The sequence below is a fragment of the Colobus angolensis genome, unplaced genomic scaffold, assembly GCF_000951035.1.
Source record: "Colobus angolensis palliatus isolate OR3802 unplaced genomic scaffold, Cang.pa_1.0 Scaffold241, whole genome shotgun sequence".
Lineage (NCBI taxonomy): Eukaryota > Metazoa > Chordata > Mammalia > Primates > Cercopithecidae > Colobus > Colobus angolensis.
The window spans coordinates 2,458,770-2,483,634 of NW_012115611.1; the positions used below are offsets into that span (position 1 = coordinate 2,458,770).

The 24,865-nt window shown below is 35.4% G+C and overlaps 1 pseudogene across 1 annotated transcript; it reads left to right on the forward strand.

Annotated features, from left to right (window-relative positions):
* The first annotated feature begins 21,096 nt into the window (after nucleotides 1-21,096).
* On the forward strand, nucleotides 21,097-23,759 carry LOC105514329 (annotated as a pseudogene). Its single transcript, XR_001002165.1, has 2 exons — nucleotides 21,097-21,505; nucleotides 21,549-23,759. The product of XR_001002165.1 is annotated as a stress-70 protein, mitochondrial-like (transcript).
* The last annotated feature ends 1,106 nt before the right edge of the window (nucleotides 23,760-24,865 follow it).

Consider the following 24,865-nt stretch of genomic DNA (forward strand, 5'->3'; position numbering starts at 1 on the left):
ATTAGGTTATGACTTAACTGTGAGTGTACAAGCTATTTTCAAAAGAGTGGTAAGCAGCTTTCACAAAATCTAGAATATTTAAAGGCAACTTAGAGAAAGGAAGATTTAAGAAAGGAAGTTAGAAGTTGTTCATGAAGGGGGAAGAGAATTAGCTGTGTAAAAGTTACACAGCTATTAACTTGAAAGTATTCATTCCCCAAGCCAGAATTGAACCCAGGCTGCCATTGTAAAATGGCAGAGGCTGAAACAAAGTACTGTCATGGGGTTACAGGTCATGCTCAAGGACATAAAACAGCATGGAGGCCTGTAGCAGTTTGTTACTGACCAGTGTATTGGGCTGGCTTGAACAGTCGGCTTATGGAGTCCCAGAACTTCATTCCATTCCAAGGTATCCCTCTTCTCTCTGCTTTTTCTTGTATTTCTTCTCCTTTTTCTGGAACTCCTCCTTGTCTCTATTATAAAAGACCAAGATGGCTATTCTTAGGAGATTTTCTAAGGTGCCATCTGGTCCTGTTTCTGCAGTTTCTTTCTGATATCAGAGACCACCTGAGTAAACTTCTCTTTCAAGATTCACTGTTCCTCAATTGAGTTAGGAGATAGGTGTGTTTTACCAAAGCCTGTCTAGCCTTTCTTAAAAGCCTGATGGATTTTTAACTAGATTTTGATTTATCATGGATAGCTTAGGATAGTTAAGAGGTTTGGCTCTGGGCCTCTGTAAGCCCTCTAATATACACATCAGAAAGTGTTTTCTTTTCCACTAATCTGTGGGATTACCAGGGTTCCAATTAGGATTTTCAAGGGTCACTGCCTCTCTTTCTACTGGGAATAAGGATCCTACCTTTTTTGAACCTTCTTTCCTCTTTTCACTGGCTTTTTTTTTTTTTTTTTTTTTTTTTTTTGCTGGCTATAGGAGACATGCTGTCCATCTCTAAATTTCTCTGTTACATATAGGGCTGCCTGTTTCTCAACAGCTGTTAAGACTTGATTTAACAATAACATAACATCTTTCCAGGAGAGTTTAAATACTTGGGTTAAATCCTGGAAGGTCTCTATACATGAGTAAAGATGGGGCTTGCTGAGAGCAAACTTCAGAGTCTGAGGGTTAAAAGAGATCCAGGGTACACTTGAATGGAGTGCAGGCTTGAAGATGGGTTGTTACCCATCTAGAAAAGAGGGGATATGAAGGCGTCTTTTTCTTCCTTTATAGTGATCCAGGGTGGAGAGAAAGATAGAAAGGGCATCCCTCTTTTCCTCTTTTCTCCTTCTTCTCTGGGTCCCAGCAACCATCATAGGTGCCATCCATGGATGCAAGCATGACCTTCACCCATGATCCTGGAGGAGCTAGTCTACAGTAATAATCATGCTTACCTATGCAATAGTCTAGATTTCTGCCCTGCTTGTTTCCTAGCCACTTGGCACATAAGGCTCCCAGGGTACCCCAGGGGTCTGGAAGAGATTGTACAATCATTGGATTTGGGTGAGACCCTTTTATGGAGGGAGTGTTTCTAAACTATCTCTGGCTTCCCTTGCTATTTTCACAGTGAAACACTGAAATCCCAGAGAATAGGACCGATTGACTTCCAAAAATAAAATCCCCTTTTTGTTTAAATGCCAGTTTAGTTGAATGAAGAACAGGGCCTCAAAAGAACATAGGGATTTAATGGCTGTCCTTTCTTTAATAGGGATAGCACTGAGGTTAGAATTCACTTCTCAAGGGGACCTTCCTATCAATTGTTGAAAGTGAAGTTTTTCTGCTTACAACTAGGGCGTGGGGCCTGATCACTGAGAAGGGGACATAAGAGGGAAAGGAATTGGGGAAATAGAGGTTTGGGGCAAAGAGACAACAGGCTCTTCATGGGGAAAAATCCCATCCCACTAGATGGTACTGTAGGATTTGAAATGTTAGATAAAAATTCTGACTCTAAATTTTTGCCAGGCTGAGGTTAGAAAGAGAGATGTGGACTTGGTGGGCTGTTCTAACAAGATGCCTCCTAATAGGAAAAAATTAACTTGTCTCATAGAGGAACTGCTTAAATTCACTGGGCAGTGATGAGTTTTTACATGGAAAAAAAAATCAAATGGAAAAGAGGGTATTCACTCAAAGTGAAATATCCTTTACACCGTGCAATGAATGTCTATCACTGGGGGACAAAAAGGCCCTTACTAGGTGAAAGTTTAGACTGAAATATTGAAATCCTCCTATCCCAAGGAAATCACAGAAGCACAATATTTTGAGTTACATTTCTGGTTACTAAGGCACTCGCTAACTGTACCCAACAAGATTATCTCCCTGGACTGTAAAAACACCTGCAACATTGCATGTAAAGAAGGGATATAAAACAGGGTAGCCATGAAAAGAAAGAAAGAAAATGTGATAGAAAAGTCTAGAAGTCCTGGTGCCAACATATTAATGAGATGTTGGGGGCTGGAGTTAGCCCAGGGGCCTTCAGGTAACACTGAGGTGTAGCCTTCAGCTAGATGCCTTCAGTTGCCCCAGGACCTCCTTCCAGCCCCATGTGATGGCTAGGTTCTCCATGAAAGGAAACTGGTTTAGAATAGAACTAACATTCCCACCACATGAGGGCCATGGGGCATTGACAAAGTCCTCTCATGGAAAGGCTGGGAGCCATGCTATTTGTCTTTAACTGGCTGACAGTGGTCCAGTGTTTCAATTTTAAAAATTGAGGGTGAGAAGCCTCAGAAATAAAAACAAAGGGCTGGAGGTCTGCTCCTACTCACACTTCTGAAATTTCCTTTCCTGGCCAAAGAATCAATATTAAACTTAAAATTTTAAGTGACAAGATTTACTTTTTTGTTACTAATTTAATAAACAGTATTTTTGCTGGTATCTACATTCCAAGAAGCTTTATTTAGCAGTTAGATGCCACTTTCTCTAGGAGTCCACCATGTACTCATTACACTGTTCCTGGTTTCTCTTCTTTGATGTTTCTTCAATATATCATGCACATCTCTGCATTTGTATTTAACACATATTCTGTTTATGTGTTTTTCCTTTAGATATGATCTCCTTAAGTGCAAGACCTTTCTCATTTATCTCCAAAACTCTTTCACCAAGCTATAGTGTTTGGCACACATTACATAGAAGACAAAACAAGAAATGATTAATTGAATGAATTAATAATACATAATCTACTGTCTAAAATAAAGGCAATATTATTGCTATTAATTTTTATTAATTCTTCTCCTTTCCTTATTTATTCCACTCACAACAATTCTAAGTGAGAATATTTTTAAACCTAAATAAAATATATTTGAATCCTTATCAAAAACTTGTTAATCATAATTTGTGTCCAATGGTGTGCTCATAAACCTTTTTGAGCCAGCTCTCCAGAGTAACAAAAATAAAACAAAATATAAAAGACTTGCTTTGTAACATCTGTCTGATTTCTGTGATGTAATGCTCCCAATGTGGCTGATTTCATGCTACCAACACAATGTCACTGACACAGAGTTGGGAAGAGATATGCACAACTGGGCTTCCTGAGTTAGGAAAAACATTCTCCAGGACACCCCTGGCCCCTTCTATGCCATGTCCTGCATTACTCATTTCAGTTAGCTTTGCTGAATTGCCTTTCACTACAGATTTTCAGTTGCTCCTTTTAAGGACTGACTTGTATGTGGAGAGGTAACAAATGAAGGACATTAGAGCAGTAGACTTTCAGGTTGTTTTAAAATGTTATTCTTAAATACAATCCTTAAGATCATCAATAAACCTCAAGGAAAATTATATGAGCTATTTTTCAGAAAGCATATTTAAAACTCATATAAAAGCATGAGAAATACAAGATGGATACCTTTTGAATATATTTTGATTTATGTTGAGGAAGGTTGTACTATAATTAGTAATTTCATCATTTTAGGAGGGGGAAAAATAGTAGACCATTATCCTTTAAAAATTCTTTATTATTTTATATTAACAAATTCCTTCTTCATCTTCCAATTAATTTAAGTCTAGTTTGTCTCTGATAGTAAAACCCCAGAACTTTAAACATGTGAGGTAAACCACATGTTTACATATTAATGCATTTTAGGTATCTTGGTTTCTGTCTTACAGTTATTAGAATCAAAGGTGAAAAGACCAGCTCACCTTATTGTTAAATACCCTACCAACTGAAGCTTGGAAAAAAATCAAGGGTAATGAGAGTTATTTAACCCATATACTGAGTTCTGGAGATTCACTGGGTCTTTTTTTTTAAACACAATTTACAAATTCTAAAATATTTGATTAGTAATCAAGTCCCCTGGTTAGTTTAAATCATGATAGTGGCAAAAGTACAAGAGAGAAAGAGAGTTCAGATAGACACTTGAAGACGTTTTCCATATTCTCAAAACGTTTTTGAGGATGTTCTTTAAAATCGTGAAATATAGAAAAGATTTAATAGTCAAAATTAAGCTCCTTAGTGGCAATAGGCTTCTAATTTCATTGTCTACAAGTAACTGACAGAGTTCAGTGAACAGAATCATTTTCTTCCAAGAGTTCAAAGTTGGATATTTTCAAAAACAGAGTATTTCAGTAAATTCTGGTATACATGTGAAGTTCAGAAGTCAAACTTCCTCTATCAAAGGAGTAAACAGAAACAAAGACTAAATTATCCAAGACTAAATTATCAACAGAGTTGGTGTCTGGTGAGGGCCTTCTTTTGCTTAAAAGATGGTGCCTTCTAGCTGCATCTTCACATGGCAGAAGAGACGAATAAGCTTCCTCAAGCCTCTTTTACAAGTGTACTAATCCTATTCATAAGGGCAGTGCTCTCATGAACCAATCATCTCCTAAAGGTTCCAATTCTTAATGCTATTGTATTGAAGAGTAGTTTCCAAAACATGAATTGTGGGGAATACAAAAACATTCAGACCATAGTAGCATGGAATATCACAGTTCTAATTCCAAAGACAGACTGCTATGGTTTTCAAATTGTGCATAAATTAATGAAACATTATGTTTTTTAATTTATTTGTATCGGATTATACAACATAGTAAGTTTTTAATATCAGGTGAAATGTATACAATAATCAGAACATCCTGAGACCCTTAAATGCAAGTGCAATAGCCATGCTTACTTTTGTAGGATGACAAATCATCAGGAGAGATTAATTATATCAATACATCTGTTTATCAAACTTTATTGAGGCAAACATTGTGTAACATATTTATGCAATTGTAGAGCCATATATAAATTTATATGAATATGTATATATAAATGATGTAACGAAAAATTCACTGAAAATTATTTTTTAGCACATGATAAATATCACTCATTTTTATTTTATTTATTAAAATATATTTAAACAGTTCTAGAGTTTGCCAATTTGCACCAGTTGAAATATTTAAAGCCTACATTTCATTTCCCTCACTTTCAAGACCAAAATTATTTCTTCATAATGTTGCTGTGCCATATAACTGGTGGTTAACATGTAGAAACCTTTTGAATCACCTGTTTTAATGGGAATCTGGTTTTTAATTAATTGTAAAAGATCATCTGGCTTTTTTTAATCCTAATGTGTCTAGACTTTAGTATTCCCTATTATGCATTCCCAAACTTATACATATAATTGGTTAACTAAATGAAAGTGTATTGACTTAAAATGATACAGAGCTGTTTTAATACATTTTAGATAACAAACATAACAGAATTAAGGGGAAAAGTTGCTGAAAGTTATTGGGCAAAAATTTACCAATCAAATTTTTTTCCCAAATAAATAATGTGTGTATTGCTACTTTGCAAAAGTAACATACCTTCTGAATTATGAAATATATAATTTTACCCAGAGAAAAATGAATAGCTGATAATACTGCCAAGGTTTACTGACTGATTTTCAAGTGCCAAGATGCACTTTGCTAAGCACTTTACATGAATTATAATATCTTGGGTAATTCTCTCAAACATTTTTACAAAATAGGTATTGATATTATTTATAATTGCATTTTAAGAATTTGAAGCACCAGAGGAGCTAAGTAACTTGTCAAAAGTCATAAAGCTGGAAAAGTCTTGAGTAATGAATAAAACCCAAGTTTGAGATTTTGAAAATCTAGGTTCCAGAACAACACTCCTCCTCAGTGATATTTTAGTCACAATTTAAGCATACATCTTTAAATGCTAAAGTTTAGGGGTCAGCAAACTGGCCTGTAGTTCAAATATAGCCTGTTGCTTGTTTTGGAAGTTAACACTTCATGGAAATACAGTTCCACCTATTGGTTTACATGTGCCTATGATTGTTTCATTACAACATAGTTGAGTAATTGCAACTGAGACCACATGGCTCACAAAGACTGAATATTCACTACTTGATCCCTTACAAGAAATGTTTGCTGACCTGTGCTTTAGACTTTTAATTTGAAATTTGAAATCCACATCATGTTCTCAGATATTTAATACACTTTCTGTTTCTATCAATTTGGAAATATTTAATATGGTTTGAGTAATAATTACATATTTAACAAATATATCAAAATTACATGATAGTCCTAAAGCTTGCTCTGAAGAGAAACAAACAAGTTTTCATCACTTACCACAAAATTAGGATCTTTTTCTGTAAATTCTATTGTAAAAATTGCAGTTTCATATAAATGAATTATTTATTGTTATTATGGTTCAACCTAAGAATTTTTCTGCCTAAAAGTATGCACATTAGGACTAAAACATAGCTAGTAAATGTCATAAAATAATATATAACTCTAATGAAATCAAAATATAAAATAAGATATCGTTAGCTTTGTTAAAAGAGTATAAAAAAACTGTTAACATGGACAAATTATATTAAGTTAGTCACTTAAAACAATTATTAGAAATAATGTGAGAAATAACATTAGTTACTTAGGAAATAATGGGCCAACTATTATGTTTATTACAAAGGATGCAGTTTTTCAATCATTTTTGCATATTTATATATGCAAACTTAAATATATGTTTCTCAGCAGATTCCTTTGCAGAAGATGTCATAGAGACATTTAAACGCAATGCAATCTAAAGGACTATCTTCCAGAAACTAGCTGGGGGCCTGGTCCCATTTTATACCGTGGCATTCTTTTGGTGAATTCATCATAATCTAAGTACCTGGTCTTTCCATTTCTAAAGCTGATTTGACATTCCACTGATATGTGCCTTCCTTACGAGTTAGCACACATTCATAGAAATATATGCAAAAAATTATATTGTTATTTTATTTTACGTTTAGTAAAGAAATAATTGCTGAATGGATGAGGTTCTGATTCATCTTCTGTAATAGTTTACAAAACTATGCTGTGGCATTACAATCTCCTGTAGCAGATCTTCACAGTACAGACCACATTACTTTCCATACTTGTTGGACCTGTGGTATCCTTTTATCCATTTTTTTCAAGGACTTATACAAATATTAAAGTTACTTGAGAGCACATTTGAGGTGGCTTGATTCCTCCAAGCAAGTGTATTAGAAGGTTAGAACTTTAACAGATCTCCTCTCACAACACAATTCCACACAATTCTTCACATTATGTAAGAGAGGGAAGGAACATATTTGTTAGCATGTTTCCTTTAAGATGACTGACTAGAAGAATCTATTTTCAAAGCTTAATTAATAATAGAGCCTTCCTAGGTTCTATTACACTCTGACCAGTGGAGTGATTTTGAAGTGATAAACAAAGAGGGACATAGTTTACTCTTCCCTTTAACCAAAGTTATCTAATGGTATCCATCTCTTCCTATCACTTGAAGATATCCCCCTACTCAAATGGTAAAATAGGATGGCTAAACAGAACCAAGAACTATTATTATTATTATTATTATTATTATTTTCTGAGATGGAGTCTTGCTCTGCTGCCCAGGTTGGGTGCAGCGAAGCGACCTTGGCTCACTGCAACCTCTATCTCCCGGGTTCCAGCTATTCTCCTGCCTTAGCCTCCTGAGTAACTGGGACTACAGGCACCCACCACAATGCCTGGCTAACTTTTGTATTTTTAGTAGAGATGGGGTTTTACCGTACTGGTCAGCCTGGTCTTGAACTTCTGACCTCAAGCAATCCACCCACCTCGGCCTCCCAAAGTGCTGGGATTACAGGCATGAGCCACTGCACCCGGCCCCAAGAACCATTTTAATTTAGGAAGAATAAGTTTTCCTCTGGACAGATTGAATTTTAAAACCCATTATTTAATTTAAGTTTCTTAGGTGCAATTCTGTGATTTCTGCATTTAGTACCTTAATATTCACACCAGCAATCACTTATGAATTCTATACACTCTGCATCTATCCCACTACTTTACTAATTTAAGATATCAATGTCATCCAGGCATGTTGGCTCATGGCTGTAATTCCAGCACTTTGGGAGGCCAAGGCAGGTGGATCACCTGAGGTCAGGCATTTGAGACCAGCCTGGCCAACATGGCAAAACTCTTTCTCTACTAAAAATATGAAAATTAGCTGAGTGTGGTGGTGGGTCCCTATAGTCCCAGCTACTCGGGAGGCTGAGGCAGGAAAATCACTTGAACCTGGGAGGCGGAGGTTGCAGTGAGCCGAGATGGGGTCATTGCACTCTGGCCAGGGCAACAAAAGCAAGACTCCATCTCCAAAAAAAAAAAAAAAAATCACTGTCAAATCTAAAAGCTACTTCTTAGTCATCATTCAACTTGATTTATCAGTATTTAATATTTTAATCATTTTCTGAAAATTTTGATTTTTCCTGGTTTCCTTGACTCTATTTTCCTAATTTTACTAATTCTTATCTTTCTTCATTCTTATTTCTTTGTCTTTCTAAGTAAAATGTGTATATTAATTCTACATTTCTCTTAAATACTCATCCTCCCTGTTATGCATATGATCAGATAATTGAGCTTATTTGTCCTTCATGTTGTGTTTTTGTGCTGAGCTTGTGAAATATAGGAATCATATGAGGAACTTACTCATCTCACTCTTGCCAGCAATTAACAGGTAAGGTGCTGAAGGCAAACAAAGTAAAATCCTCTGGATCCCCAACTGAACACATACATTATAGCACCTTTGGCACAAACAATCGACTAGTCTTGCTTTCATGAATGGTGGGTATTTAACATAACATGACTCAGCTCCAAAGACCTCCTAATCACTCATGGCAATCCTTCATTATATCTACTTGCCCAAGTATTCTAAGAAAATGATCTTATTTACTGTGGCCCAACTTCCCTTAGGTTGTCTGGCTTCTCATCTCCCTAGTCATCTGTAGATAGCATTGAAATGAAAGAGTTGCCTGACCCCCATCACTGGACCTGCAACAGGAGTGTGGCTCATCTGTTAGGCCCCTGCACCTCCTCACACCCCTTACTGGAGGGGAAGCATCCAGATGGACAGGTACAGGAGGCGGGACCAGTGCCTTGGGGCTCTGGCCCCATGGTAGTGTCTAGGGGTGAGTGCCTGTGACTTCCAAAGCCCAAGTGGGTGTGCGTTATAGTGCACTCTTTTAGCTTTGCCATCCGCAGATGGCTTAAGTGTTAACCAGCTCAGTGCCCTCTTGGTACCCAAATCCTAGTCTTGCATCCAGGAAGAATCAGGTTGCACATGGACTTGAAGGAAGAAAGCAGGGCTTTTATTAAGTGGTGGAGGTGGCTCTCAATAGGATGGATGGAGAGCTGGAAGTGGGATGGAGTGGGAAGATATCTTTCCCTGGAATTTGGCCGTCCAGTGTCCGATCTCCCCTCCAATTGCCCCAGCTGAACTCTCTGAGTTCAGACTTTCCTCTTCTCTCCTTCTCTGCTGCACCATTCTGCCATTCTTCTGCTCCTCTGGTCATTTCCTCATCTGCCTCTGGAGCCTGGGGCCTGGGGCTTATATGGGTACAGGGTAGAGGGGCATAGCAGGCCAGAAGGAAAATTTTGGGTGTGAAAACAAGAATGCCTGTTCCCATTTAGGGCTGTGGGTTTCCAGGCTTGAGGATGGGGCCTTTGCCGGAGAACCTCCCTCTTCTACCCAGTATTTCCATGTCTCCTGTCTGTATCAGCATCTCCTGATTTCTTCCCATATTCAGGAACACAAACTCTCCTTTCTGTGAGAGCAGAAAATACTTATATCTTCCTAGAATTGTGTTCTATTCTTTCTGAAGAAAAAGAAGGGAAAAATAAACCAAAAGTGTGTTTTCTTATGTAAACATTTTAGATGTTTATACTTCTTACCAGATCACATTTACTTTTATATCAAACCAGTGAAGTAGGTATTGTTTCTCTACTTTGCAGCATAGAACATCTAAGTAACTTGTTCAATGTTACACAGCTATTAAGGATTGAGCAAATGAAGTTCAGATGTAACTTATTGCTAATTATACACTTATAGATATTACTGATTGTAACCGTATTTTGACAAATAAACAGTATGGAGGCATAAGAAATGAAATATTAAATGTTGCATGAAAGATTGTTTTTGTTTTGTTTTTTAATATACAGAATTGACTTCTTTAGCATGATGAGATCACGCTTATGTTCTCGATGAGGGAAATAAAAAATAGGCACAATACAGTATCACTTGGGTAGCTGTTACTTATATGGATGTGGTGGACACTTCATAGAAATGATTTTTATGTAATATATAATTATTTTAATCTGATCCTCTAAAATAGCTTGAAGGATTTTATTTCCATACAGCGAAATTCACTTTTAAACTGACAATAAGCATGAATCATTTCATTTCACCAGTTAATTAGTTTAGTAACAAGCTACTGAAAATAGAAGCTTTGAAGTAGTCTTTCAATCATATCTATCTGAGTAGATACATTCTTTTTTCTTCTTCTTTTTTTTTTTTTTCTTGAGACGGAGTCTCATGCTGTCACCCAGGCTGGAGTGCAGTGGCACGACCTCGACTCACTGCAACCTCCAACTCCCAGGTTCAAGCGATTCTCCTGCCTCAGTCTCCCAAGTAGCTGGGACTACAGGTGTGTGTTACCACACTCAGCTGATTTTTTTTTTTTTTAATTTTTAGTAGAGACGTGGTTTCATCAGATTAGCCAGGATGGTCTCGATCTCCTGACCTCGTGATCTGCCTGCCTCGGCCTCCCAAAGTGCTGGGATTACAGGCGTGAGCCTCTGCGCCGGGCTGATGTATTCTAAAAAGAATGAGCAATCACAAGTTCTAGTGTAAATTGCTGCAAAATGAACAAATGAGTAAACAGCAAATGCAGAATCACCCTTTTTTCTGTAAGACCCTTTTCAACAAGACAGTGACTCAAGAATCTGCCTGCTTAAAAATTCAGCAGAACTACTTGAGGAAATAAGTAGTAATTTTCCTCCCTTAATCTAATCACCAGGATTTTTGTTTGTGGTTTGCAAGCCATAGTTTCAAATGCATGGTCTTTGTATTACATTTTTAAAAAGTTATCTGGTAGCCTTTTATCCAATTATAATACATTCTTTTTTTCTTTGAGGATCTAGCTATGAATAAAATATTTTAGCCTTTTCCTTTGGCCGGTATCAGAAAAACCTTCACAGAAGAGATGACAGCAAAGCAGAATTTTGAAAGATGAATTGCATTCAAATACAATTTTCACTGTAAGGTGGGTGTGACTCGGGAAATAGATGTTTTCAGGAATAACCTCATCAGTATACTCAGGATCCTCCCCACAGCCACCATTCAAAAGGACTTTCTGAGCAGTGTGCAAGCCTGATTCTACATCAGTCACTAGACAGAGCCTCTATTTACAGAATGGTTGAGTGTTTAATAGGCTTTGGAGGAAATGAGAGAATATGAGAGAAGGAATCAGGAGTTTTTGAGTTAAGTATCAAAACACAGTAAAACTGATTTTATATGCTATTTTTCACATCAGGAATCTCTATTAATTAGCTTTTTAATGTTTTTCAAAGAATCAATTTATGTTCCTATCAACCTGGAGGCACTTTAAAATACATGTAATGTCAAAGTCATTAAAACTAAACAATGTTCTGTAAAGATTTAACATTAATATGTCTCATTAAATTTTAATACCCTAAGAACAAATAATCTACCTTTGATAAAATCTATTTTAGGGTACACAGGGAGAAAACTTCAGTTGTGAGTTTGAGTACTGCTCAAGACGACTTGTCACTCACTGACCAAGTCACAGTTCTTCTGGTCCTCAAGTTACTTATTTGTAACATAAAGGACTTACTTTACCTATTTGTTAAGTAACTGCTCCATCTAAACAAAACAACCCACCCCCCCAAAAAAAAACAAAACAAAAAGCAAACAAAAAAGCCTACAAGTTTCTAAAATTACTTTATAGTAATAAAGTTTTGCAAAACTACTCCATAAAGTACTGTTTATCAGGACTAGTATTCTCTCTATCATAACTTACTGTTAGGAATTAATGCTGCCCAAACAAAGCTGATCTGTAGAATCAACTAGAGAATATAAATTATTCTATAAATTTAGTGTGATTTCAGTAAAAACTTGTGTAAGGTTTATGAAATTATGCAAAATGCTGATCATAAAATTCATAAAGAGTAAAAGACCAAGAAAAGTAAAGACAATTTTTAGTAATAGCTAATTATTGAGTACTATTTGCTAGCCATAATGCTTTACATAAATGAACACATTTAACTTTTGAATGAACACCATGAATCATTAAAATCTTCATTGTGCACAAGAAGAAATTGAGAGTTTAAGTAACTTGCCACTGTCATATTGTGAACAGAGGATAGAACTGGGATTTGAACTTGGCTATGCTAGCTGTAAATATCACATATACACCAATACATTATACTGCCCATATGCTACAGAAAAGTAGACTTTACTTACCAAATAAGTTGAAATTAATATATTATAATTTTGGCACAGGAAAAGGCAAATAGAGAAATGGATGTAAAGAGGTAGCTCAGAAGTAGCTCTGTACTGATATGGTAGTTCAGAATATACCAAAGGTGATGGTCTTACAACTACATTACTGAAGAGGTGACAGATTATTCAACACATAATTCCCTAAACATTGCCTATTCAAATGAAAAAAAAAAAAAAAACACACACACACACACACACAAATGAGTACTTTACCTTATATGGAAAAATATAACTCAGAGTAAATATCTAATTTAAAATAATAGCTATAGACTTCAGGGTAAAAAGAATTTCTTCAGTAATACACCCCCACCACCAACAACAAATAAAAGTATGATTAATTTTACTACATTGATGTTTAATATATCTGTATAACAAACTCTCTCTCTATATATATATATAGTTAAACCATAAACTATACACTGCAAAATTATACCTGCATTGCCTATAACGAACCAAGACTTAGTGTCTGAATGCATAAAAAGTTGGTATGTCATAACAAAAAAATTAATAAAATAGATCAAGAATTTAGACTAATCACGTAAGAGAAATCTTAATTGCTAATAAACATTTTATAAACTCAATATTACTAGAAATTAAAGAAGCGTTTATTAAAGCAATGAGATATAATTTCATATCTATAAAATTGACAAAAATGCAAATAAACATGTATATGATAATACTCAATGGGCATGGACTTGGAGAAGCAGAGCCTTGCCTACACTACTAATAGGCATGTATATAAAAATAACCACTTTCAAGAACAATTTAACAGTATCCACCAGAGCTAGGCAACCACATACACTAAGAATTAGCAATTCTCTGTGCATAAATAGCAAGTGAAGAATTATTTTAATATTAAAAAATGAAACAACCTAAATTTTGAGTAATAGAGAAATGAATTAACAGTCAATTATACTATATTTTTCTAATATCCAGAAAATTACATAATATGAAGTTATTAAAACACTATATCTATAGTATTAGCATACATAAATCTTGAAAAAAATAACAGAGTAAAAGCCAATTAAAAAGGAATATGTATAGCATTATGTCATTAACATACATATGAGAAACATACTAATTAATGCTGTGTTTCTGATTTTATGATTACAGATATAAATTTGGACATACATGATAAAAAGAGGGCCTTCAATTTTATTGTAATATTTTAGTTCTTTTTAGAATGACTTACTTTCTTTTTAAAAATTAGCATTGTAAAGGACCAAACCATGTGTTAAATGTGGGTGGGGGATACAGAGTGTCTACTAGGGTGTACCATTGCTGTATCTTTTAAATATTTCACAATTTAAGCAAATTAAAATTTAAATAACTTTAAGCAAAATGGAAGTAATGTAAATTTGATAGGTTTTGCTTGTCTATGGTCTATGTGAAAGACTGAAAACAGACTTTTTTTTTAATAGTACCATCATTACCTGGAACATACGATTTGATTTTCATAAAGATATTTTGAAATATACACATTGAAAATTGAAACATTCAATGTGCCTTCAAAATCTGTAGAATATAGTATTATGTCTAAGTACATTTCTTGACTTGGAAATGCAATGTAGAACAAAGGGTAAAGAAATATAATTACAAGTAGATTTTAACATGTTTTTAAAATGCCACATTCTTATTTATATGTTTTAATTATAAGTATATACACTTTGATTTTTTGTTTAAAAATGCAGTGCCAATATTCGTTGACTTAAAAATTGCAGTGAGCGGAACCTCAGCGATGTGATCTTGTCTAACAAAAAGGCCTTTGCAGGTGTTATTGTTAAGACGAGATCACACCGGATTAAGGTGGGCTATAAATCCAATGAGTGGTATCCTTATAAGAATGGGCTAAGGCCCCGCGGTGGCTCACGCCTGTAATCCCAGCACTCTGGGAGGCCGAGGTGGACTGATCACAAGGTCAGAAGATTGAGAACATCTTTGCTAACATGGTGAAACCCCATCTTTATTAAAAATACAAAAAAGTTAGCTGGGAGTGATGCAAGCCTGCAGTCCCAGGTACTCTTTGAAGGCTGAGGCAGGAGAATCGCTTGAACCTGGGAGGGGAAGGTTGCAGTGAGCCGAGATCGCGCCACTGCACTTCAGCTTGGGCGACAAGAGCAAAACTCTGTCTCAAAAATAAATACATAAATTAAATTAAATTAAAATTTAAAATAGAACAGGAGAAGACACAGAGAGACACAGAAGGAAGAAGGCCCATGTGATGACAGAGGTAGAGATTGGAGTGATGCAGCTACAAACTAACAAATTCCAAGGATTTCCAGGAACCACCAGAAGCTAGGAGGGTGGTGTGGGACAGATTCTCCTCAGAGCCTCCTGAAGAAATCAACCCTGATGACATCTTGATTTTGGACTTCTGGCCTCTTGAACTGTGAAAGCATAAATTTCCATTGTTTTCAAGCCATAACTAATACAAATATCATTGCCTAATAAAATAAACTAGAGTTCCATGGAAAAATAGCTTATTCTAGGACTGACACACAGACAATATAAGCCTACAGTATCATCTTGTAGCGAAACACACATACACACACATGCACACACACACACACACACACACAAGAAGCAGTGACGGGTCATGTCAAAGTGACTCAGAAGCCAATATGAAGAGGCTCCAATAATAAGAGTTGGAATAGCTTAAATAATAAATAATGATAATATTAGATTAAAATGCAAAAACAAAATAAATCTCCATGAAGCCATACTAATATAAATTATAAAAAAATTACATTGTGAATAAATTAAAAATAGGAGAGAAAAAAGAAATCTTTCTCATGAAGAATTTCAATTAATCTATGTAGAATTAATTGCATTAGGCAAGTTTCATTGATGAATGCTAAAATTATAGGTAAAAATTAAGGAGAACAATATCTTTGCATAACCCCAAAATTTCTCCCACAAATTTATTAAGTATAGTGTGATTTTACTGTATGTCCAAAAGTTATTTGATAGGGTTTCTTCCAGGAAGTATAGCTGAATTCTCATTTACTTTAGTTTGGGCTGGACTTAGTGACTTGTTTCTAGAACATGGAGCACAAAAAGAGAAAAACAGAAACTTTAGAGTAGGAAAATCTGACAAACACCCACCTTAACCTGTGACCAAGGTAAACATCACCATTGATAAGTCTTGTTGATGTCACATTATCCCAAAATGATGCAATGAGAAGGGTACAGAGCACCTGAGGTGAGGTATTCCTTCCCCAAATTCAAAACCTTCATCAATTTATTAGAAAATATCAGACATATCCAAACTGAGGGACATTTAACTAGTATCTGCAAAAGTGTCAAAGTCATGAAAGACAGACTGAAAAATTGTCATACATTGAAAGAGACTAAGGAGAGATGGCAACAAAATGCAACGTGGTATCCCTGATTGGATACTGAAATGGAAAAAGGGCATTAGTAAAAATGGTGAAATTCAATCCAAGTTGAAGTTTGAATTAATAATATTACAATTACATTAATTTCTTAGCTTTGATAAATATAGCAATGTAGAATATTAAAATTAAACGAATTTGAGTGAAGAGTATGTAGAAACTCTACTATATTTGAGATTTAAAATTACTTCAAAATAAGAAGTTTAAAATGTGTGTTACTGAAACTTTGATGTATAAGTAATTTCAGCCTTTAAAAAGCTCAAACACTCATTATCTTAATTATCTATGTGGTTAATTGAAAACTTAGTCAAGTAAATAATTTGTTCAAGGTTATAGAGTATATTACCAATAGAGAAAAATTTTTACTAAAGATTACAGGCTTATTTCTAAAAAAGTAATGAATATTTTCTTTGAAAAATAAATTAGAGTGTCTAAAAATGAATATGTGTTAACACTTCAGAAAGTTTCATCCAAAATGTGTTTCATCCAAGTTTTTAATAGTTTCCAAAGAATCCTGGATGTCATATTCAATCTAGAATTCTATTAAAAATTCAGCATAGTATAATTCAAGACTTTAAAAAGTGTTGTTAAATTTTATATTTCTGTACAGTAGGGCATAGAAGATTTATGAATAATTTCAAAGGATATGGCCCTTAGAATTGAGTGAATGAATTCATACTGAAAATGTTTGATTAAAGTGAGAGAAAGGACTAACTACTCATTCAGTTGCTGAAGTTCTCAAAAATGTTTAGAATAGTCTTTACATTCTTCAAAATGTATTTAGGTAGCCCAATGCTTATGGAATACTTTGAAAAAATATTTCAATTAAAAATAATTCTACCTCTATATCATAATATTTTTTCTTTTTAAAACAGTTTTACGATAAATTTTCTCAGAATCTTAATGTCTAGTTACTGTATTTTGGGTGAAAGAAACCACCAAATTAGAAATTTAATGATTTATTTTCAATAAGGAAACTGAACTCTAACAAGATCAATATGTCAAGTCGTAGCTGGGATTCTCAAAACTTATTCTGCATACAGAAATGATTGAAATGTTTATCTGCAAATTATCTTTTCTACTATTTATTTGGGAAAAAATAGTCAAAAGTTAAAATTCTGTTTCAGTGAAACAAGAATAACTCTAGACTATGACCAAGTTTAGCTCCATACTCATTCACAGAATTTTACGATTTCTTCTAATTCTTGGCTCCCTATATATTTTGATAGGTGATTTTTTTCTATCTGTGATTTGTGGCTGAAAGTGACTGTGATATAAAGTATGCTGCTAACTTACCAGTTTTCACGTTTTCTTCTCACCCCCTCCAAATACACCCAATCAAGTACTTTTATAATGCAGTCCTCAAGTGGTTTCCAATACATAGTCTCTAACTTGTAAGAGCTATGTAAAAATGCCTATTAAATGAAGAAAAACGAGCATGAGTTTTTATCCTACTTTCTGAAAAACTTATGTGGACATAAACAGAGTATTTCTTTACTTTGAAGTGCTGCTAGTTTTTCCTTACAATGCTCTGGTAGTCTCTTTATATATACTTTGTTTTGATTGATTAAAATGGGCATCTTAGTTTTACTCTGAGACATTTTTAATACTGTTCATTTTCTAGTGAGATGAAACTCTCTGTGTTATTATTGATTTATCTCTACAGAAGCTGTAAGCTTTAGTTTTGTATATTTTCTGTTTAATCTTTTCCATTTATTGAGAAGGGACTAAGACCAATTACTATACAATTAGTGATTTTAAACCAAAATACTTACAGGAGTTAGGCTGAAAACATAAGTGCAACAGCAGGAGTTTCTTCTGGTATGTCCCCTCCTAAATGCAGCAACACTACTTAGCTATAGCTGAGTGTTGCCATGAAGGAAGGCATTCCTAACACTGGCAGATGTTCCAGTTTATCAGGTTGTGCCAGAAATCAAAATCTCCGGATTCTTCAGTGCTAACTTAGTATTTCTTTTAAGTGACTCAAGCCAAACTATAGCACATTTGTAGTTTAAAATGGACTAATCAGCAATTTGGGTCCATCAATAATTTATGATTATATTTATAGCAATTCTCTACTAATACATAGGGAGTTGAAGCTGAGGACTTCCCCTCCCTTTCAAGTCTTTTGAAAAAGTCAAATAAAAAGAAATTTGTTGAGGACTAATACATGTTGGAGGAAACATTTCTAAAAATCTAAGGATAGATGAAACCTACTGCAATATTTTTCAGTTATGTTTTGAGAACCTTAGAGTTCTGAGACATGTTAATAGATGTTAAACAATGTAGATTCTGAAGCATAGGTGCGTGGAAAGTTTTTAGTTAAGCATGACTTTTTATTGTATATTTAGAACCTTCTGGAATCTTTAATATTCCAATATTAGAATAGTTTTCCTGAATTCTGAAGGGTCATTTGAATTAAAATATCATTTAAAAAAGTTTCATTTCATTTTATATAAGTATGACCAATTATAGTGAGACTAACAGATAAAGGAGAAAATTTTCTCATACACCTATCAGAAAATAGAATTTTAAAAACAAAGCCAATAATACTGTAAAAAGAAAAATCACACAGGTTTTCCCACACTCATTTTATGTTTTCTATATAATTGCTTCTTGTTTGATTGATCTTAGGTTAGTAGTATACCGTTTTGAAGACATCATCTGGACTGAGTGCTGAAAATGCTGACTCAGTGCCTCAGAACAGACTAACAGGTGGGTGCTCATGGCAGTGCCATCTTCCACTGGGAATCCTGTACTTATAAGATGGTATGTGAAGTATAAGTTGTCAAGAGCACATGACACAGTCTTTTATTGTGGCTATCATTCTTCAAGACTAATAGTTCTGGTTAATTTATTATAGTAATGAACAATATAAGAATGGAGGATTATAAAATCCTGTTTGGGGATATTATGATAATAAACTATTTAACATACTTTTAGTTACTGACTACCCTGAAGGCAGTAACATATTATGGATAGTGAAGACATCAACAAATTTCTCATGCCTTCTGATTCATCCAGTAAACTGTGTTTCACAAATGCCATCAATCAACACAGGTATTTTTAAACCAAGAAACAATATATTCTATAATATCAACTTAATGACAATTATTATGCCAATCTTTGCACATGAATGTGTGTATGCATCCATTCATCCTGAAAAATACATTGAAATTTATTCATTTGAATAAGATTTTACATTTACATAATAGACCTAGGGAAGGTTTAACTCCTTTATTTGATTTGACAGATGTATCAGTCAGGGTTCTTGAAACAAACAGAACCAATAAGATAGACAGATAGATAGGAAATAAGATATTTATTATGAGGGATTTTGATGTGATAACATAGGAGAGGCTGAAAAGTCCCACAGTCTACCATCTGCAGGGTGAAAGCCCGAGAGTGCTAGTGGTATAGAGCCAATCCAAGCCCAGAGGCCTGAGAACAAGGGTAGCCATTGGTGTAAGTCCCAATCCAAGTCCAAAGACCCAAGAACTAGAATCATTGATGTCTGAAGGCAAAAGAAGTTGAATGTCTTAGCTCCACAGGAGAGCAATTTCACCCTTCCTCCCCTTTTTTGTTCTATTCAGGACCTCAATGGATTGAACAATGCCCATCGACATTTTGGGAGAGTGATCATCTTTACTCAGTCTACCAAATACTGATCTCTTCCAGAAACCCCCTCACAGGCAAGCACCCAGAAATAATGTTTTACTAGCTATCTGGGCATCCTTGGGGAAAGAGATGCCCATCTGGTTAAATCAAATAAACATTACAGCAGACTTTCCCGTATTGTGGCTAAATGAAAAGACAGCTCATAACAGTAGCGAACTAATAAAAATGGGAAATACCAAACATATCTGGTTACATATGGCCTCCGTTACTTTTGAAGCTGAGAGGGTAAAACTTGGTGCTATCCGACGACCAAAAGGTAATCTCCAAAAAATTGTATGTAAAAAAAAAAAAAAAATCAGTTATATTATTCTGAATTTGAGGCCTGAGAGCCCATGTTATGTAAAGCTATGAATGTAAGTCATAAGTATCCACAGCATAACAAGAAATGACTCCAGTCCTTGTTTAGCCTGAGAATATTCAAAATAAACACAGTAGCAAGTCATAATGTTTAAGAATTCTAGCTATTTTCAGAAGCATGAAACTTTTGTTAACAATAACAAAACCAAAAAGGTTAATAGTCTGTTGGGAAGTAACAGTGCCTGATAATTAAAAGACTATGTACTATCTGGATAAATAAGTAGGCCTGGGGTGCCTTTCTGCCACTGCCTGTTAACACCAGACTGAGACCAGTTGTCTTCCAAACTACCGAGTTTTCCTTTTTATCATTCATAAACTTTGTTGAATAATAATAGCCTATATTTGTGTTTAAATGTACATGCAACACGTAAGCGCAAATATGCAAATCTTGTCAGCAGAAATATATCTACCACATTAAAGCCAGAGTTTTCTTAGTTGACAATAGTTTTACAAATAGCAAAAATATTTTATAAAACGTGGATATATGAGTTAAAACCATGCTTGGTGACCTAGATTGTTCTCATTCTCTCTTTTTTTTCTTTTCTAATTCTAAGCATCTTAATTCTCATTCATTAACTCAATCTTTTATTAGTTCAAGTTCTTAAAGTTAATTAATTGTATTCACATTATAATGTAAGTTAAAACTATCAAACAAGAAAATTAATGTATAGATCAAACATTTTTTGAAAAAATGACATTTAAATTTTTACCCAGTTAGCTAAAGCAGAAAAAGACTTGAGGTGAACATTGTCTGAGGTTTACAACAACAGATACTTTAAAAAAAATCTTATTGTAGGTTTCCAGAAGCGCTGCCACCACCGCACCGCGCAGCTCCGGGTCGCCTGAGCGCCTGTTTGATGCGTCCTACTCTATCTATCCACCAGCATAAGCTGGAGCGCAGCCTCCAGGGGCCCTAGGGCCGCCCGCCACCAGGATGGCTGGAATGGCCTTAGTCATGAGGCTTTTAGAATTGTTTCGAGGCGGGATTATGCATCAGAAACAATCAAGGGAGCAGTTGTTGGTATTGATTTGGGTACTACCAACTCCTGCACGGCAGTTATGGAAGGTAAACAAGCAAAGGTGCTGGAGAATGCCGAAGGTGCCAGAATCACCCCTTCAGCTGTGGCCTTTACAGCAGTTGGTGAGCGACTTGTTGGAATGCCGGCCAAGCGACAGGCTGTCACCAACCCAAACAATAGATTTTATGCTACCAAGCGTCTCATTGGCTGGGGATATGGTGATCCTGAAGTACAGAAAGACATTAAAAATGTTCTCTTTTAAAGTGTGCGTGCCTCCAATGGTGATGCCTGGGTTGAGGCTCATGGAAAACTGTATTCTCCAAGTCAGATTGGAGCATTGTGTTGATGAAGATGAAAGAGACTGCAGAGAATTACGTGGGGTACACGGCAAAAAATGCTGTGATCACAGTCCCAGCTTATTTCAATGACTCGCAGAGACAGCCACTAAAGATGCTGGCCAGATGTCTGAACTGAATGTGCTTCGGGTGGTTAACGAGCCCACAGCTGCTGCTCTTGCCTATGGTCTAGACAAATCAGAAGACAAAGTCATTGCTGTATATGATTTAGGTGGTGGAACTTTTGATATTTCTATCCTGGAAATTCAGAAAGAGTATTCGAGGTGAAATCCGCCAATGGGGACACTTAGGCAGGGAAGACTGACCAGATCTTGCTATGGCACATTGTGAAGGAGTTCAAGAGAGAGAGACGGGTTGATTTGACCAAAGACAACATGGCACTTCAGAGGGTACGGGAAGCTGCTGAAAAGGCAGACTGATATCAATTTGCACTATCTTACAATGGATTCTTCTGGACCCAGGCATTTGAATATGAAGTTGACCCGTGCTCAATTTGAAGGGATTGTCACTGATCTAATCAGGAGGATTATCGCTCCAGGCCAAAAACCTATGCAAGATGCAGACGTCAGCAAGAGTGACGTAGGAGAAGTGGTTCTTGTGGGTGGCACGACTAGGATGCCCAAAGTTCAGCAGACTGTGCAGGATCTTTTTGGCAGAGCCCCAGGTAAAGCTGTCAATCCTGATGAGGCTGTGGCCATTGGAGCTGCCATTCAGGGAGGTGTATTGGTTGGCGATGCCACGGATGTGCTGCTCCTTGATGTCATTCTCCTGTCTCTGGGTATTGAAACTCTAGGAGTTGTCTTTACCAAACTTATTAATAGGAATACCACTATTCCAACCAAGAAGAGCCCAGTGTTTTCTACTGCCACTGATGGTCAGACGCAAGTGGAAATTAGTGTGTCAGAGTGAGCGAGAGATGACTGGAGACAACAAACTCCTTGGACAGTTTACTTTGATTGGAATTCCACCAGCCCCTCGTGGAGTTCTTCAGATTGAGGTTATATTTGACATTGATGCCAACGGGATCACACATGTTTCTGCTAAAGATAAAGGCACAGGACATGAGCAGCAGATTGTAATCCAGTCTTCTCGTGGGTTAAGCAAAGATGATATTGAAAATATGGTTAAAAATGCAGAGAAATATGCTGAGGAAGACCAGTGAAAGAAGGAACGAGTTGAAGCAGTTATTGTGACTGAAGGAATCATTCAAGACACAGAAACCAAAATGGAAGAATTCAAGGACAAATTGACTGCTGATGAGTGCAACAAGCTGAAAGAAGAGATTTCCAAAATGAGGGAGTTCCTGGCTAGAAAAGACAATGAAACAAGAGAAAACATTACACAGGCAGCAACCGCTCTTCAGCAGGCATCATTGAAGCTCTTCCAAATGGCATACAAAAAGATGGCATCTGAGTGAGAAAGCTCTGGAAGTTCTGGAACCAGGGAACAAAAGGAAGATCAAAAGGAGGAAAAACAGTAATAATAGCAGAAATTTTGAAGCCAGAAGGACAACATATGAAGCTTAGGAGCGAAGAGACTTCCTGAGCAGAAATGGGCAAACTTCAGTCTTTTTACTGTGTTTTTGCAGTATTCTATATATAATTTCCTTAATTTGTAAATGTAGTGACCATTAGCTAGTGATCATTTAATGGACAGTGATTCTAACAGTATAAATTTCACAGTGTTCTATATTTCTAGCCTGTGATTTTTCGGCTGCATGTAAAAGGAGGTAGGATGAATTGGTCATTATAAAGATTTAACTATTTTATGCTGAGGTGACTATATTTTCAAGGGGTGAAACCATCTCACACACAACAATGAAGGTAGTCATCCACAGACTTGAAATGAGACCACATATGGGGATGAGATCCTTCTATTTAGCCTAGTACTGCTATACTGGCCTGTGTATACATGGAGTCCTCCAACTGAGGCCCTGCAAGTCAAGCTAGCTGTGCCATATTTGTAGATGGGGCAAAGGAATCTAGAACAATGGAAAACTTAGCTATTTATATTAGGTATAGCTATTAAAACAAGGTAGGAATGAGGCTAGATCCATAACTTCCCTAAGGCATACTTTTCTAGCTACCTTCTGCCCTGTGTCTGGCACCTACATCCTTGATGATTGTTCTCTTACCCATTCTGGAATTTTTTTTTTTTTAAATAAATATAGAAAGCAAAAAAAAAAAAAAAAATCTTATTGTAATTCAATTTATTTAAATAAATATTTGTACACTCCCATGAATTTAAGTAGTTTGATCATTTATAGGATTTATAAAAGCAATGAGGACAATTTAGGAAGTTCAAGGAAATGAAAAAAAAGGAAACACAAACCAAACGTAAAAGAAGATGTGGCATTTGCATAATATTGCACAGTGGTAGAATCAAAGATCACAGAAAAAACATACAGCTGTTTTTACAAAATTTATTAAACTGATTCATATTGTTTAAGGATTTTCCTTAATTGGGAATAGTACATGAACTTGGATTTGTATAATTATTTTTATGTTTATTTTACAATATATTAAAATGTTTATTTTATTTGTGGCATTTTATGACTATTAGTTGCTATATTTTTTATTTTTTCTTGTTTGTTTCTTAAGTAATAATCAGACATTGTTATCACAGTTCAGTTTTTCTAAGCTAGCATCTTCTGTGACAGAATTTTTTCTTCTTAAAAAGCAGATATTTTTCTTCTGTCTCTAAGAAATTCTCTAAAATGTATTTCTTTTGCTCCCTTATCTTAGATATATATGAATAACCATTTTTACAATAGAGCTTTTTAAAACATGAGTGACTACATTAATATATTAATCTATTGCAGAGATATACAAGTGTATATAAATCTTTTTTGCTCAGTGAATACGTCATATTCTACAACAGAAGAATATTACCGAACTCTTTGGCAGGTTAGAGGTGGCCTTTTTCTGAGGATTATAACTCCTTTTCTCCAGGTCTAAGAACTGGGAAGGAATCTTAGTCCCCATAAATGACTGAAGGAAAGAGTTGATGGACAAAACATAATTATCTTTGTTTCATATATGCCCTTTTCTGTAGCCCTGTCAGATCATGGGTCAAACTATGGCCTCAAATCTAAAATGTAATACTTTGTTATCAAAACATAAAGCTTTTAATCATATATTGACTCTACCCATTTGTATATTTCTGTGGAAGTCACCTACTGTCTATTTTAAAAATGAGGATAAAAGCACTCTTTGACTGTTTCAATGTTTCATATAGCTCAGTGACAATAATGAGAGGTAATAAAGTTGCCAGACAAAGCAGATGTGAAAGGACAG